The 10,951-nt window shown below is 48.1% G+C and overlaps 1 long non-coding RNA gene across 2 annotated transcripts; it reads left to right on the top strand.

Moving 5' to 3' along the window:
* Nucleotides 1–344: 344 nt before the first annotated feature.
* LOC126510776 (uncharacterized) lies at nt 345–7,971 on the top strand. 2 transcript variants are annotated; one of them, XR_007594496.1, is made up of 4 exons: nt 345–2,577; nt 4,847–5,086; nt 5,211–5,329; nt 5,592–7,971. It is a non-coding gene; the product is annotated as an uncharacterized lncRNA (long non-coding RNA). The 2 variants fall into 2 exon arrangements; XR_007594495.1 differs by lacking the exon at nt 5,211–5,329.
* The last annotated feature ends 2,980 nt before the right edge of the window (nt 7,972–10,951 follow it).

Genomic DNA, 10,951 nt, shown 5'->3' with positions numbered 1-10,951 from the left:
CTTCCCAGGGCTTGCTCAACCTGCTTTCTTAGAAGCCAGGATCAGGGGCTCAGGGCGGGTACCGTTCATCATGGGCTGGGCTGTCCACATCAATCGCTAATTAAGAAAATGCCTTAAAGCTTCATCTTGAGGCATTTTCTCATCTGAAGCTCCCTCCCCTCTGATGACTCTAGCTTGGGTCAAGTTGACGTAAACTAGCCAGTGCGGTGGAACACAGAGAAGTCTGTCCCCATTCCCCTCCCTGACATCAAGTAACTTATAGGAGGAAAGGTTTGTGTTGGCTCCAATAGAATCTGTCATTGTGGGGAATGCACGATGTCCGGAACCTCTCTGCATCTGAGTAGACCAGTAAACCAAAACCTGGTGCTCAGGTGATGATCTTCTTTTCCTGATTTTCATTCAGCCTAGCACAGCCCCCCCTCCCACTCATGGGGCGGTGCTGTTCACATTCAAGTTAGAGCTTACTCCTTCAGTTCATTCTTTCTGGAACAGCCATCAAGGCATGCCCAAAGATGTTCCTTATTAATAATGCACTAGGTGTTTATTAATCCAATGAAGATGATAATTAAAATTGGGTATCACACTGGATCAGCACTAGCAGTATCAAGTGGGAGCTTGTTACACACAGAGAATCCTGGGCTATGGCAAGATGTGCCTACTGCCGCAATAGTGGCAAGATCGTTATGGCGTGATACCTTCCTAATTAGTTATGAGGCCTGCCCCACAGGAGGCATTGCTGCTACTACACACCTGGTCAAAATCCAGTGACTTGGGAGATCCTAGATCCCAGAGGGAACCTACTACTGTTGCTCACGGTGCCAAGCTGCCTTCTGAACAAATGGTTTTATCCCCATAGATTTGTGTTGTTCTCGGCTTTTGTCAGGGAAGCTTCGTTTGGAAGTGGGTAGGGGTTAGTGTAGAGATTCAGATCTGGTCAAATGAGGAGGATAAGTAACTGACTGCAAGTGCTCAGCTGCGGGTGAATCATCTATAGCACTCCTGCCTCCATCCAAGGCTCAGGGAACATTGTGGAAGATGTGGCGGAAAGGCTGTAAGAGCTGGCAGTTTGCTGGGCATAGCGGGGCTGATGCAGCAACACACAGCAGCTGTAGCTATCTGCATGATGCCTGCACTAGATCAAGCCAGTCAAATTCCAACACGGATGGGGGTGGACTCTTCTACTGGCCCCGTAGTATGAAGCTGCTGTTTGGAATTTGGATTTTGAGTATCTTTACCACATTGCTCTGCTCCCAAACGCCCCCACCTACCTCGTAGTGCCGTACTACGGCGACTTTTCTCCCACTTGTCGGTATGGAGAGCTCATGGTTGATTCCACTAAGGTTTTACTGGTCCCATTTGGAGTCCATGGCTTGCTTTAAACTTATTAAACTTCCTGTATGAGTGACAACATTGTGATCAACTATGGTAAGATAATGAGTCTTTCCAACCCTTCTGGTTCTGGGCTTAGCTGTGAACCGTTCACTGCCCCAAATCTAATATCCAGGAGAGGAGAGTCTGAAGGAAGGGGGCAAGCCTATTCAAGAATCATTACCTTAGAAGATGGGGTGCCTTTAAGCTCCATCTTGGAGGAGTAAGGGGGTCAAAGGCTTCAGTAGACAAGAGAAAAGCTAGACAAAGTAGGTACAGCGAGGCGGTGGGCAGAAAGGCCAGGTGCTGAGCAGTATCTTCATGGCCCAGGACACGCTCTCCTCCCCAACTCCCATGACCAGGACATCACAAGTTACCTTGACCTTTTTTTCTCCCTGTAAGTTAAATGTTACAGCAATTCCATGCTTTGCCTTCCTTGATGTATTAGGCAAAGGTCCAAGGAACCTTAGGCATTGCAAGGATCTCCATATACTCTGGGTCCTGAAATCTGATGAGAGATTATTTCACACTTAACGTTTCAGCCTCAGGTCTGGCTTCTCCTTAGAACTTACAATGCTGGGGAAAAGAGGGGCTCTGTTATTTACAAAAGGATCATGGAGGGAAAACAGCCTTGTAGAAGGATAAAGGGAGAGAATGAGGATGTAGGAACTCTGCCAAGGACCACTGTCCCCAAAGGAGTGAGTGGTTCTTTCACCCTTTCAGCACAGAGACTCCTTCTTAGCCTCTTGGCCAGTTAGCCCAGTACCATCCCAGTAGGTTGCAGCAGGTGCTTCTGCTTGGTTCCCTTTCTCAATCTCACCATCTCAATCTGAAGGTCATCCCGCCACTTGGAGTGCAATCTTCTCAGAGGAGAAGGCTCTCACTTGAAGATGCCCACCAAGTCCCCAGCATCGCAGGACTATATCCAATGCCCAGCTGGCTGGGCTCCAAGCAAGTCAGTTCCTGATGGAAAATGTTTGCCGTTTTCACAGGATGCTGTGTCTTTCTATTTTTAACAAAGAACATTGTCTGGGGGACGAGAAAAGGTTTCGGCTTTTATGAAAGAAGAAAGTCACATCAATGTCAATGGAAGAGGGATTTGTCCTGCTAGAATAATTCATTTCCTTGTTGAGGTACAGGTGGCTGTGCTCTTACCGGACACGACCATCAGGATGTCGCTTCCCTAGCTGGCTGCACCCCTTTAATGAGGTATGTTGTCTTGTGGGCGGACAGGAGAGGAAGAACTATGCCAGGTGGGATGAGTTTTCTGGTGTGAACCCAAGTACCAGCTTGGAGAAGGTGTGGAAAAAAAAGTGTGGGCAAACTAGATCCATTGGGGGAGACGTTCTTGTATTGTAGGAGAACCACTGAGTTGGGGTGATGGCTCAGTGCTTGTGGTAAAAGCATAAGGGCCCCAGTTCAATGGCCAGAGCGTAGAAAAAAAATTTAAAGCCAAATTCAGTGGTGCACACTGATAATCCCAGCTCCAAGGAGACAAAGACAGGGAGATCCCGCAGGCTCTCTAGCCAACCTACTTGATGAGCCCTGGGCAAATTAGAGACCTTGTCTCCAAAAAACGAGGAGGATGGTAGCTGAGAAATGATACCTAAGACTGCCAACTGACTGCCATACCACCACCACCACAACAACAACACACACACACACACACACACACGTGCTTCTGCACACACACCAGGAAGAATTTCCCGCTGGGCTTCTTTCAGTATTAAGAGCTCAGAACTTCTCATCTGAGAAGAGATAAAAATGTGTCATGGAAAGCTGGCTGGTCAGGCATCCCAGTATGACAGCAACCCCATGGGTGCTCTATACGCATGCTCTACTTATTGGTCTGGATATACCTGATAGGACTCTATGGGACTGATTACTACTGACCTAACTCACGTCTAAGGTATAACTTAGTCATCAGTATCTTGATTTATGTAGGAACACCCATTTCCATTAATTAACTCAATGTGTTTGTTTGAAAGGCTAACATGATCTCAGATTTTCTAGTTGAGATGGCCTCTATTCCCAGCAGGGGCAGAGACAGTAAAAGATAAGTTGTTTTTTGCTATGCTCAGAAAATAGCCATGAAGCTATTACAAGTCCGAGTGGAACCTTGTCAATTCCTTGCAGGCCATTAGGAGGTCTCTGACTTTTGCTCTGGGATTCTGTGGTGTGGGGTTCTAGAACCTGACTAACATTTAAGTGCAAACTTGGGCTGACTAGGAGGAAAGGCTGCAGGCAAGGAAAAAAAGTGGGGAGACTGGTCCACATGCTTCCATAACATGGGTCCAGAAGATAAGAGAAGTGCCAAGAAAGGGTCAGGTGTCAGATACATTGTGAACATGAATCCAGAGGTTTGCTCTTGTATTTAGATGTGGTGCCTGTCTGCCTGCCTGTCTGTCTATCTGTGTGCCTATGTGTCTGTGTGTCTTCATGCATGACTGGGGAGGAGTAAGGAAGTCAGTCTGGAGGTGCTCACTGTGTCAAGCCCACCATGAAGACGGCAGAAGATAGGAGTGTTGGGAATTCAGTGGAGAAGTCTGGACTGAAGACACAAAATGGGAGTCATGGCACAGGGGTTACATTGCAATTTGAGACGCCAGATAAAACGACCTAAACAGAGAGTGAGGGCAGAGGAGCTAGCATCTCTGTGAGACAGATGGCAGAACTTCATGGTGAGGGTGAATTAGAATCTTGTAGGCCACGGCCAAATTATCTGAAATTATTTTTAGCCCCTTTGGAAGCCACCCGTTTCCTGCCTCTGTGTCAGACCTAATGCTACTCAGTCTCAGGCACCTTGTTTCAGAGACAACAACCAAAAGTTATGATAATAACGTTGACAAGAACGTTGTCAGTGCAGAAGCGAGAACAAAGGTCTAATTGAACAGGGCCCAAGACAGGATGGCAGGGAAGATGAGAAGGGACACCCCTTGAGTTCTTCTGCAGAAAAAACAGAGAACAGGGGCAATCATTTTGTTGTTTGGCTGGGTGTTGATTTTGTGCGCAGGGATAATGACCCAGAGGCAGGGTCATGTCTAGGAGTGACATCCTTGGGCAGGTGGAGGGGGTGCAGTCCAATGGCTGAGGAAGAGATTGTCAGTGGGAGCCTAAGATCATTGCTAGAAGCAGAGAGGAACTCACAGTGCAGAGTCAATGAATATGTGATGGTGTGGTTGTTGGGAGAGATTTGATTGCACTGTGTAAAGATTTGTCACTGTGATTCCCCAGCTGGACTCAGAAAAAGCAGGACATGCAGGAGGAGAGGCAAAAACCACAAACCATGTGGCAACACATAGATGAATAGGAACAGATTAGTTTAAGTTATAAGAATTAGTTAGGAACAAGCCTAAGATACGGCTGAGCTTTCATAATTAATACCAAGTCTCCATGTTATTATTTGGGAGCTGGCTGGTGGAACAGAGAGATTCATTACATGTGACCATGTTTCCTGACTGTTTTTCTCTGTTCCCAGTGAAATGGACAACAGGATCATCTTGAGATGGAGGAGCTAGTTACCGGGAGGTGTTAGCTCAAAGGAATGGTGGTTGTCTTGAACAGCTGGAGCATCAATGTCCCCAAGGATTGGTTCCTCAAATGGAATTCTGGGAATCATAGGATTAGCTACTCCTGAGGATGGGTTGGCAATGAAGAACCCAGGCCCCACCCCCAACCTCTGCTGCTAAAGTCTACCAATTTGGGTAGTGTGATCTAGGTGAGTGTGATATACACTTAAGTGTGAGAGTCACTAGTCTAAAACATGTGGTGCCGCAAAGTATAAATGCAAAGTGGCGTGAAGAGCCTTGGGGACATCGGTGACCATTTTTCTTTTTCTGAAGCCGAAGATAAATGACCATAGCCCAGGAACATGAATTCAGGATGTTCCCGAAGACACGTTTCACGGTGGAAATGGTTGAGTGAGATTTTATTAGCAGAACAAAGAAAGTCACAAATCCAGGTATTTATCAAAGGCATTGGTGAGAGCCATAGGAGGGAGGTTGAGGCGGAGCGAGGGATAGGCTTCAGGTGCTATCCATAGCATTTTTAGCTTTCGTATAGGTGGAAGCTGGAGCAGTCTGCTGAAAATACCTTTTGAAGGTTTTAATGGTCACGCACAGCGGTGAGCTATGAATGGCTTTCCAAAGGTCCTAAAACTAGCCCAAGATGACAGGGCTCTTGCCTACAACACTTTCCCTGAGATCTTCACTTTCCCTTCACAGGAAGTGAGGTGTTCAGAGGACATGGAAACGATGCAGAGGCTTTTGTAGGTGGCTCTCCTATCAAATCATCTGTCACTGCGCAAATTCCTCAGATACACCCTTCCACCCCAGCCTTGGTTCTTATAGAGGTGCTGCTGGGACGAGCTGGAGTGAGTCTGGCTCAGCGAATCAGTGTAACAGAAGCCGGAAGCCCACAGATAGGCCAAGCAGAACCGAAGAGCTGGCACAGAAGGGCAGGTCACGTGACCTAGAAGAATACACCCTTCAATTCATGTCTTTCACCTGTGTCCAAGGACTTTATGGTCCTTTCGGCCCTTCCCTGATATGCTGGCTAGTTCTTGCCAGCTTGACACAAACTGGAGACATCTGGGAGGAGGGCCCCTCAATGGAGGAATTACCTTCACAGATACGTTTACGGTGTGTCTCGGGAGGGCATTTTCTTGATGGATAAGGGCTAGCCCACTGACGGCTGCACCACCTCTGGCAGGTGGTCCTGGAAGGCATAGGAAAGGTTGCTGGAGGTAAGCGGCATTTCTTCTTTAGTTTCTGCCTTGGTTTTCCTCTGCGGACTGTGCTCTGAAGGTATAACCCAAGTAAAACCTTTCCTTCCCAAGTTGCTTTTGGTCACAGCATTGATCGCAGCAACAGAAAGCAAACTTGGACCCTTGGAAACAGAGTTCATCTTGCCCAAATGTGTTCTCCGCAGCTCGCAGAACTCCTTGTGTCATCTGTGGTAGTTAAATTGATTGTAGACTTGAAGGGGTGGAGGAGCACTGTGGAAACAAACCTTTAGGACACAGGACGTTCCACCTAGAGTGTGGGTGGCACCATGCCATGGGCTGGGGTCCTGGACTGAAAGCTGCCCCTCCCCCTTTCTCTGTTCCCAACTGAAGACACAATGATAAGATCGGCTGCTCTCTTCTGCTGCCACGCCTTCCTCAGCATCCAACCACGAGCCAGAATAAACTCTTCCTTCCTTCCTTTTTTTTTTCCAGTCATTTTGTTACAACAAAGAGAAAAATAATGCATGCATCATATATCACAACCTTGTAAGAGGCCTGAACCCTACTGAGTCCTCATGCACCCCAACCAGAGTTCATGTCTCCATAAGGTCATGTCACGTGACCACCCCTTCCTCCTGCAAATTGCTGCCTTTGGCGCCTTCCCTTGGATCATTTCAAATCCCCGCCTAGTCAAATGTCAACCCAACTTCTACAACGTTTTCATTTTAAAAGCCCTATTAGACTCTCCAATGTTCCTGAGCAGTTCACAAACTCCATTGTATAAACACCGAACGTTCACCAGGCCTAGACAGAAGCAGTGCCCAGTGTTACCGGGACTGTCAGACCTTGAACTACACTTGGCCAGCTCAACTGCTAGTGTGTTGAACATCAATTCGCTAATTCAATAGTTTATTGGCGTTGGATGGGCTTGAATTTGACCTGTACCTCCCATTAGAAGCCTTCCTAAAGGCGACACCAGGGAAGGAGACACAAGTCTGTGGGAGGCAGCCTGAGTGTAGGAGGGAGAGAGCTGATTGCAGGCAGTAACTGCAATAAAAGGGCGGCAGGGAAGCCATAAAGCTATTCACTGGAGGAACAGGGACACAGCTTTCCACAGAGGGCAGGTGAGCAATGGACTGCTGGAGTTGTGGCCCAAGGGCCTTCAGCATACCAAGGTTGAGTATATCTGTACCTATCTGCAAAATGCCAGTTGGAACAGGTTGGTACAGGGAGGTACCTGGATGTGATAATCACCCATATCCAGGCACCCATAGAGACTGCCACCCACTAGAGTGGCCTCTGCAGACCAGAAGGCTCTGCTGAAGGGCTGAGGTCTCCTGGGAGCAGAACAGTCTAGACCTTGGCAAGGCCCACATCACCTCCTTTGAGAAACTCTGTGGATAACGCAGCATGCAGGGCTCTCTCCAGAGATCTGGAAAGCATTCGGAAGCATCTTGTGCTAGCACCCAGACCCTAACCATGGCCTCTTGGAGCCACGCTCAATCCTCAGTGACTCTCGGCTAGGGAGAGCCCCCCCATGAGTCCATTTTCAGTGCAGTTTATTGAGTTAAATGCTAAGAGCAGAAGTGGGCGGCTTTTCTTGACAAGGGCCCAAGTAAATATGTGGGGCTTGGTGGGCCATACGATCTCACTCCCAGCTCTGTCCCAATTGTAGAAGAGGCCTCAGATAACACATAAATAAGGGGCATGGGTACTGTGGGCTGAGAGAACACTGCAATGGACAGAGACATTTGAGTGTGTGTGGTCTTCACTATCCCAAACCATTGTTCTGAGTTTTCCAACAGTGAAAAATATGAAAAGCATTCTTTGCTCACAGGCTGTGCAAAAACATGCAGTATTCTGGAGGCTGTGATATACTGTCCTCTGGTCTGAAGTATCAACAATGGGCTATTATGGAAAATAAATAAAAGTCTTCCTTTAGGTACTTCCTGGTCTCTTAATGATCACTGAGTGCACAATGTCCTAACATTAGATCACTCTCATCCCCCAAGGAACACACACAGAGACACATACGCAGAGGACTATCTAAGATGGGGTTCTTGTTCTGGACACGGAGATATGAGGTAGAAAGGCTCTGGGTTGCCATGGTAACTGCAGATGTTCTTTTAAGGAGGTTGCTGCTGCTAAGCAAGGGAGAGGAGAATGTCAGCAACTTGATTGTGAATTCTCTTCCCAGCCTCCACCTAGCATCTATCTCCTCAAAGCTTACTAAGGCAGGGTGGAGACCGGAATTGAGCACACGTGGTTATAAGGCCAGACAAACAGCAAGGAAAGAGTTTCTCAAATCAGCCTCGCTCCTCTTGAGCTTTTCCATCTTTAGCACATTTAAAATATGATTTGTTGGTTTTCATATTTATGTATGTGTTGCCTGAATGTAAGCGGCATGTGTGTGCAGGGTCCCCAGATTCCAGAAACCGGAGTTACAGATGGTTGTGAGCTGCCGTTTGGGCACTGGGAGTTGAATCCTGGTCCTCTGTCTGCTCAGCAAGTGCCCTTAACTGCTGAACCATCTCTCCAGCCCCTCTAGCACAATGTATTTGATCAACTTTTCAGGTTTCGGTTCCTTGGCTCCCAACAATGCCACAAAGGGATGAAGCACCTTGCCAAAAGAAGGGGAGCTGAGAGAGCATCTGATGGTTGTTTATGTGGCAGAGATCAGAGCAAGGTATATATTATATTTAAATCTCAAATGGATTTGCTCATTTATTCAGTACGCCAATTTGAGTATGGTAAATCATAGTCCAAACATAAAGATTAGGAAGAAATAGCTGTGTTTCTCAAGGTGCTGCCACTGTCTGGTTCCCCAGGCGCCCTTGACTTGACTTCCCGAGAGAGCACTGTAAGAAAGATTCTCAGACTCAGGTTCCTGGATGGATCAAATCCCCCATGGAACAGAAGGCCTTGGACCAAGTTTCTTCTCATACCCTCAGCCTTGACCAACTCCCCAATACAGAGACAGCTCTTCCTGTCTGGTGAGGCAGCTAATTTCTCTTTCTCTCACACACAATCTGTATTTATTTTTTAGTTTTATTTACTTATTTGAGAAAGCATCTTGCGGTGTAACTCAACCTGGTCTGGAACTCACTATACATCCCAGGGTGGGCTCAACACCTAGTGACACCCCTCCTCCCCGTCTCAGCTTGAGGCTCAAGCGTGGACATCATAGGCCTTTACCACCATGCTCGGTTGTGTTGAGAATACTCATGTGTCTTTTAACAATGTGTAATTACTTGTGTTAGCGGTGTACAATAGAGCCCTAGAGTGTTGTTTTTGCTCTTGTGTGACTGAATTTAATACCCTCTGATCATATTCCCCTGCTGACCCCCACTCCCCGCCCCTCCAGCCTCTAATAGCCTCCGTTTGTCCCCTTTGATCTCTTAGTTCGAGACAGAGTCTGTTCTCTTTCTGTTTTCTTTTTCAAACAGGGCTTCTTGTAGTCTAGGCTGGCCCCCAACTCTCTAGGGAGATAAGGATAACTCTAAATTCTGATCCTTCTGCCTCTGACTTCCAAGCACTAGGACTATAGGTGAGCACCTTGCCCCAGGTTTATGCAGCGCTGGGGATCAAAGCCCAGGGCTTCATGCCTGCTAGGCATGCTCTCTGCCAACTGAGCTACATTCTCAGCCCGCACAAGCAAAGTTCTGGAATAGGATTTAGTGTCAGGGTCCATTGGCAAACCCCAGGAGGCTCCAGGCCCACTGCACAGGGTTTAGGGGCTGAGGGAATGGGCACACCAAGCTGTGTAAGTGCCTCCACACTGGGTGGTCCTCCCATCTCCCTCGGCAGAGTTGCCCTCAGCCTGAGGCTTGCAGTATTGTAGGCCTGGCACAGTTGAAATCTGTCCCCAGATGCTGGCCTCTCCTTTGGGAAACCATGCTGGGAAAAAGCAAGTGCCACAAGACTGTGTGAGGTGAAAGCAACCTCTGCCTCCCTTCTTGGGTGGGGGCCATCCCCCCTCAGGTGGGGGCTACCCACTTCTTCAGGTGGGCTTGAAGCTACTGGCTCTGCAGAGGGAGACCATGTGAACTTGACCTTAGTTACTTGCAATATCCCAGGTGGCCTTTTCCCACAAGCCCACAAGTTATAGCTGGGACACAGCTTGAAGTTTGTCACCTGCCCTTTTTTAAAATGTGTTTTCCAGGTGACCCCTGACTGTCTAAATTTCAGAGTCCAAGGACTCTCTCCGGTGAGGTCCCTCAGGGATGACTAAAACTGTGACCTCACAGATCTCCCCAGGGAAGTGACCACCTTCCCTCTCTCTCTCGCTCCCCCTCTCCCCGCTCACCCCCATCCAGAGTGCCATATGTCCCCTTTTCTGTCACCCCTCTGAGAATGAGTGGTGCTCTGGCCTTGTTTTCTGGAGGAGAGCTCTACCTGGTGTCTGCAGTTTCCTCCCTCAGCTCAACATGGTTTTTGTTTGACAATTAGACTTAGGAGCTAATGCTTTTGAGTGGGATTCAAATGGCTTCTTTGGCTACTATGGATCCCGTCTTCTCATCTGAAGCATGAGACCCTTTCCCATTTGGGGATTTGCAGCCTGGCTGCCCCAAGTCTACACAGCTCTTCCACTTAAAAGCCTCCCTGCCAATATTTACTGCTAGAGCTACTGCTTGCCCAGAAGCTACAGTCTGCTGCATCTTCTGGGAAATGGAATTTATGTCTCCTGGCAGCAGAGGGGGTGACGTCACCAAAGCCCTGTGCTCAACCCTGTAAGATGCAGCTGCTGGGGTGAAGGCTAAGGTAGGACAGGCAGGATGGGTCTACATAAACAAACCCTGCAGCAGAGGGGGCGACGTCACCGAGCTCTGTGCTCGCCCATGTAAGACACAGCTGCTG

This window comes from Alexandromys fortis, unplaced genomic scaffold, assembly GCF_014885135.2.
Source record: "Alexandromys fortis isolate MF-2015 unplaced genomic scaffold, M_Fortis_MF-2015_v1.1 scaffold_78, whole genome shotgun sequence".
NCBI classification, from domain to species: Eukaryota; Metazoa; Chordata; class Mammalia; order Rodentia; family Cricetidae; genus Alexandromys; species Alexandromys fortis.
The sequence above is the reverse complement of the archived record's forward strand: the minus strand, read 5'-3'. Positions and strand labels throughout refer to the sequence as shown.